A 6,850-nucleotide genomic window follows, 5' to 3' on the forward strand; every position below is an offset into this window, starting at 1 on the left:
GGCTCTCTGCTCAGCGGGGAGCCTGCTTCCTCCTCTCTCTCTGCCTGCCTCTCTGCCTACTTGTGATCTCTGTCAAATGAATAAGTAAAATCTTTAAAAAATAATAATAACAACATCTTGATACCAGCCCTCATGAGTAACATAATATGTGCTGTGTATAGACTTCTTGCTTTCTACCACCAATTTTGCACCCTGGGCAAACAGTTTTGAATTTTAAGGCTGATGGCAGTATGCCAGTGCTGGGGCTGATGCCATAGCAAAGAAACTGGAAGGATGTTTTTGTATGTTAAAATGCAAGTTTCACCATGGCATAAGTCTTCTTCAGCTGTCAATGAAACAGTGGGGAAAATCAATTTAGGATTGGCGGAAGCCCGTTGCTTATATGTAGGGCATCATTACCACTGCTGACACTTGGGAAGACAGACCAGTCACTGTAAGGATGGTGGCTGGAAGAAACTTTGGCTAGACTCTAAGCAGAGCTTTTTGAAGAGGGATTGCTAATATACAGCACAAGACATGCTTACCCATAAGGACCGTTGTCAAGGACATGCTTTTAACCTTTCATCCATGATGTGTATTTATTTTTTTTTTAATTTTTTTTAAAATATATATTTTTAAAGATTTTATTTATTTATTTGACAGAGAGAGAGATCACAAGTAGGCAGAGAGGCAGGCAGAGAGACAGGAGGAAGCAGACTCCCTGCTGAAGAGAGCCCAATGCGGGGCGCGATCCCAGGACCCTGAGATCATGACCTGAGCTGAAGGCAGAGGCTTAACCCACTGAGCCACCCAGGCGCCCCCATGATGTGTATTTAAAGTGCCTTTCAATTTTACAAGGACCCCTATGGGGCTAGATTAGTGGTATCAGGATAAACTTATGATTTTTGGTATGTAAAGACAGACATGGAAATAAATACAGATTACAACGTATGTGGGCATGAATATACATGCGTATGTGCATACCCCCTTTTTTTCCTGTCAGTCGAGAGGGCCTAGGAGCAGTTGTAATGAATTTCCCAAGTATCCAGATTTTTATTTCTGAATATCATTCTACACTAGGAGTAACAAGGGCTGTGTGGATAAATGGTTAATTAAGGATTGGGGTAGGAAAGAAAAGATAAGCTCGGAACACCTTGTGGTGGCAAAAAGTGGAGAAATGTTCAAAGAATGAGAGAAAAATCCAAAGAATACATAAGCCAGTCTGAAGGAGCTCCCACAAGACAAACTTGTAATAATTTAACCATCAAAATAAATAACATATTAATGGGTTATAATCCACTGGATAAAATAAGAATACAATGAGGTCCAAAATAATATTAATAAGTAGGGGAGAATAGAAAGCTGTTCCTTATGATAGAAATCTAATTTCTTACTGTAGAAAGGATGATGAAAATAGGAAAATTAACATTTGGTAGTATTTTGGACTCCTAGACCAAGTTTCAATGGGGCAAGATTGGAGTACAGTTTTCCTTAAACACCAACAATTCTCTGAACACCAAGTTCAAATGGGTATCCTACAATTCAACTCAATTCTGACACCATCTACCTGGAGATAGCAAACCAGGACACAAAAACCTAGAGATAGATACAGGTTATGGGCTCAGATCTACAGGACTCTTCCCTTCCACCCCTACATCAGATGCTAGTCTAAAGCCTAGTTAATTACCTGTACTTCTTATATATTTTTTTAATTTTATTTTTTATAAACATATACTTTTTTCCCCAGGGGTACAGGTCTGTGAATCGCCAGGTTTACATACTTGACAGCTTTCACCATAGCACATACCCTCCCCAATGTCCATAATAACCTCACCCCCCTCTCCCAAGCCCCCTCCCCCCAGCAACCCTCAGTTTGTTTTGTGAGATTAAGAGTCACTTATGGTTTATCTCCCTCCCAATCCCATCTTGCTTCATTTACTCTTCTCCTACCCCCTTAACCCCCATGTTGCATCTCCTCTCCCTCATATCAGGGAGATCATATGATAGTTGTCTTTCTCCGATTGACTTATTTCGCTAAGCATGATACCCTCTAGTTCCATCCACGTCGTCGCAAATGGCAAGATTTCATTTCTTTTGATGGCTGCATAGTATTCCATTGTGTATATATACCACATCTTCTTTATCCATTCGTCTGTTGATGGACATCTAGGTTCTTTCCGTAGTTTGGCTATTGTAGACATTGCTGCTATAAACATTCGGGTGCACGTGCCCCTTCGGATCACTACATTTGTATCTTTAGGGTAAATACCCAGCAGTGCAATTGCTGGGTCATAGGGTAGTTCTATTTTCAACATTTTGAGGAACCTCCATGCTGTTTTCCAGAGTGGTTGCACCAGCTTGCATTCCCACCAACAGTGTAGGAGGGTTCCCCTTTCTCCGCATCCTCGCCAGCATCTGCCATTTCCTGACTTGTTAATTTTAGCCATTCTGACTGGTGTGAGGTGGTATCTCATTGTGGTTTTGATTTGTATTTCCCTGATGCCGAGTGATATGGAGCACTTTTTCATGTGTCTGTTGGCCATCTGGATGTCTTCTTTGCAGAAATGTCTGTTCATGTCTTCTGCCCATTTCTTGATTGGATTATTTGTTCTTTGGGTGTTGAGTTTGCTAAGTTCTTTATAGATTCTGGACACTAGCCCTTTATCTGATATGTCGTTTGCAAATATCTTCTCCCATTCTGTCAGTTGTCTTTTGGTTTTGTTAACTGTTTCCTTTGCTGTGCAAAAGCTTTTGATCTTGATAAAATCCCAATAGTTCATTTTTGCCCTTGCTTCCCTTGCCTTTGGCGATGTTCCTAGGAAGATATTGCTGCAGCTGAGGTCAAAGAGGTTGCTGCCTGTGTTCTCCTCAAGGATTTTGATGGATTCCTTTCTCACATTGAGGTCCTTCATCCATTTTGAGTCTATTTTCCTGTGTGGTGTAAGGAAATGATCCAATTTCATTTTTCTGCATGTGGCTGTCCAATTTTCCCAACACCATTTATTGAAGAGGCTGTCTTTTTTCCATTGGACATTCTTTCCTGCTTTGTCAAAGATTAGTTGACCATAGAGTTGAGGGTCTATTTCTGGGCTCTCTATTCTGTTCCATTGATCTATGTGTCTGTTTTTGGGCCAGTACCATGCTGTCTTGATGATGACAGCTTTGTAGTAGAGCTTGAAGTCCAGGATTGTGATGCCACCGACTTTGGCTTTCTTTTTCAATATTCCTTTGGCTATTTGTGGTCTTTTCTGGTTCCATATAAATTTTAGCATTATTTGTTCCATTTCTTTGAAAAAAATGGATGGTACTTTGATAGGAATTGCATTAAATGTGTAGATTGCTTTAGGTAGCATAGACATTTTCACAATATTTATTCTTCCAATCCAGGAGCATGGAACATTTTTACATTTCTTTGTGTCTTCCTCAATTTCTTTCATGAGTACTTTATAGTTTTCTGTGTATAGATTCTTAGTCTCTTTGGTTAGGTTTATTCCTAGGTCTCTTATAGTTTTGGGTGCAATGGGATTGACTCCTTAATTTCTCTTTCTTCTGTCTTGTTGTTGGTGTAGAGAAATGCAACTGATTTCTGTGCATTGATTTTATATCCTGACACTTTACTGAATTCCTGTACCAGTTCTAGCAGTTTTGGAGTGGAGTCTTTTGGGTTTTCCACATATAGTATCATATCATCTGCGAAGAGTGATAGTTTGACTTCTTCGCCGATTTGGATGCCTTTAATTTCCTTTTGTTGTCTGATTGCTGAGGCTAGGACTTCTAGTACTATGTTGAATAGCAGTGGTGATAACGGACATCCCTGCCGTGTTCCTGACCTTAGCAGAAATGCTTTCAGTTTTTCTCCATTGAGAATGATATTTGCGATGGGTTTTTCATAGATGGCTTTGATAATATTGAGGTATGTGCCCTCTATCCCTACACTTTGAAGAGTTTTGATCAGGAAGGGATGCTGTACTTTGTCAAATGTTTTTTCAGCATCTATGGAGAGTATCATATGGTTCTTGTTCTTTCTTTTATTAATGTGTTGTATCACATTGATTTGCGGATGTTGAACCAACCTTGCAGCCCTGGAATAAATCCCACTTGGTCGTGGTGAATAATCCTTTTAATGTACTGTTGAATCCTATTGGCTAGTATTTTGGTGAGAATTTTTGCATCTGTGTTCATCAAGGATATTGGTCTGTAGTTCTCTTTTTTGATGGGATCCTTGTCTAGTTTTGGGATCAAGGTGATGCTGGCCTCATAAAATGAGTTTGGAAGTTTTCCTTCCATTTCTATTTTTTGGAACAGTTTCAGGAGAATAGGAATTAGTTCTTCCTTAAATGTTTGGTAGAATTCCCCCGGGAAGCCGTCTGGCCCTGGGCTTTTGTTTGTTTGGAGATTTTTGATGACTGTTTCAATCTCCTTACTGGTTATGGGTCTGTTCAGGCTTTCTATTTCTTCCTGGTTCAGTTGTGGTAGTTTATATGTCTCTAGGAATGCATCCATTTCTTCCAGATTGTCAAATTTGTTGGCATAGAGTTGCTCATAATATGTTCTTATAATTGTCTGTATTTCTTTGGTGTTAGTTGTGATCTCTCCTCTTTCATTCATGATTTTATTTATTTGGGTCCTTTCTCTTTTCTTTTTGATAAGTCTGGCCAGGGGTTTATCAATCTTATTAATTCTTTCAAAGAACCACCTCCTAGTTTTGTTGATTTCTTCTATTGTTTTTTTGGTTTCTATTTCATTGATTTCTGCTCTGATCTTTATGATTTCTCTTCTCCTGCTGGGTTTAGGGTTTCTTTCTTGTTCTTTCTCCAGCTCCTTTAGGTGTACGGTTAGGTTGTGTACCTGAGACCTTTCTTGTTTCTTGAGAAAGGCTTGTACCGCTATATATTTTCCTCTCAGGACTGCCTTTGCTGTGTCCCACAGATTTTGAACCGTTGTGTTTTCATTATCATTTGTTTCCATGAATTTTTTCAATTCTTCTTTAATTTCCTGGTTGACCCATTCATTCGTTAGAAGGGTGCTGTTTAGTCTCCATGTATTTGGATTCTTTCCAAATGTCCTCTTGTGATTGAGTTCTAGCTTCAGAGCATTGTGGTCTGAAAATATGCAGGGAATGATCCCAATCTTTTGATACCGGTTGAGACCTGATTTAGGACCGAGGATGTGATCTATTCTGGAGAATGTTCCATGGGCACTAGAGAAGAATGTGTATTCTGTTGCTTTGGGATGAAATGCTCTGAATATATCTGTGATATCCATCTGGTCCAGTGTGTCATTTAAGGCCTTTATTTCCTTGTTGATCTTTTGCTTGGATGATCTGTCCATTTCAGTGAGGGGAGTGTTAAAGTCCCCTACTATTATTGTATGATTGTCGATGTGTTTCTTTGATTTTGTTATTAATTGGTTTATATAGTTGGCTGCTCCCACGTTAGGGGCATAGATATTTACAATTGTTAGATCTTCTTATTGTACAGATCCTTTGAGTATGATGTAGTGTCCTTCCTCATCTCTTATTATAATCTTTGACTTAAAATCTAATTGATCTGATATAAGGATTGCCACTCCTGCTTTCTTCTGTTGTCTATTAGCATGGTAAATTCTTTTCCACTCCCTCACTTTAAATCTGAAGGTGTCTTCGGGTTTAAAATGAGTTTCTTGTAGGCAATAGATGGGTTTTGTTTTTTTATCCATTCTGATACCCTGTGTCTTTTGATTGGGGCATTTAGCCCATTAACATTCAGGGTAACTATTGAGAGATATGAATTTAGTGCCATTGTATTGCCTGTACGGTGACTGTTATTGTATATTGTTTCTGTTCCTTTCTGATCTACTACTTTTAGGCTCTCTCTTTGCTTAGAGGACCCCTTTCAATATTTCTTGTAGAGCTGGTTTGGTTTTTGCAAATTCTTTCAGTTTTTGTTTGTCCTGGAAGCTTTTAATCTCTCCTTCTATTTTCAATGATAGCCTAGCTGGATATAGTATTCTTGGCTGCAAGTTTTTCTCGTTTAGTACTCTGAATATATCATGCCAGCTCTTTCTGGCCTGCCAGGTCTCTGTGGATAAGTCTGCTGCCAATCTCATATTTTTACCATTGTATGTTACAGACTTCTTTTCCCGGGCTGCTTTCAGTATTTTCTCTTTGTCACTAAGACTTGTAAATTTGACTATTAGGTGATGGGGTGTGGACCTATTCTTATTGATTTTGAGGGGGGTTCTCTGAACCTCCTGGATTTTGATGCTTGTTCCCTTTGCCATATTGGGGAAATTCTCTCCAATAATTCTCTCCAATATACCTTCTGCTACCCTCTCTCTTTCTTCTTCTTCTGGAATGCCAACTATTCTAATGTTGTTTCATCTTATGGTGTCACTTATCTCTCGAATTCTGCCCTCGTGGTCCAGTAGCTGTTTGTCCCTCTTTTGCTCAGCTTCTTTATTCTCTGTCATTTGGTCTTCTATATCGCTAATTCTTTCTTCTGCCTCATTTATCCTAGTAGTGAGAGCCTCCATTTTTGATTGCACCTCATTAATAGCTTTTTTGATTTCAACTTGATTAGATTTTAGTTCTTTTATTTCTCTAGAAAGGGCTTTTATATCTCCCGAGAGGGTTTTTCTAATATCTTCCGTGCCTTTTTCGAGCCCGGCTAGAACCTTGAGAATCGTCATTCTGAACTCTAGATCTGACATATTACCAATGTCTGTATTGATTAGGTCCCTAGCCTTTGGTACTGCCTCTTGTTCTTTTTTTTTGTGGTGAATTTTTCCGCCTTGTCATTTTGTCCAGATAAGAGTATATGAAGGAACAAGTAAAATAGTAAAAGCGTGGCAACAACCCCAGGAAAATATGCTTTAGCCAAATCAGACGAGA

This window comes from Lontra canadensis, unplaced genomic scaffold, assembly GCF_010015895.1.
Source record: "Lontra canadensis isolate GAN:19392208 unplaced genomic scaffold, GSC_riverotter_1.0 scaffold1, whole genome shotgun sequence".
Taxonomy (NCBI): domain Eukaryota; kingdom Metazoa; phylum Chordata; class Mammalia; order Carnivora; family Mustelidae; genus Lontra; species Lontra canadensis.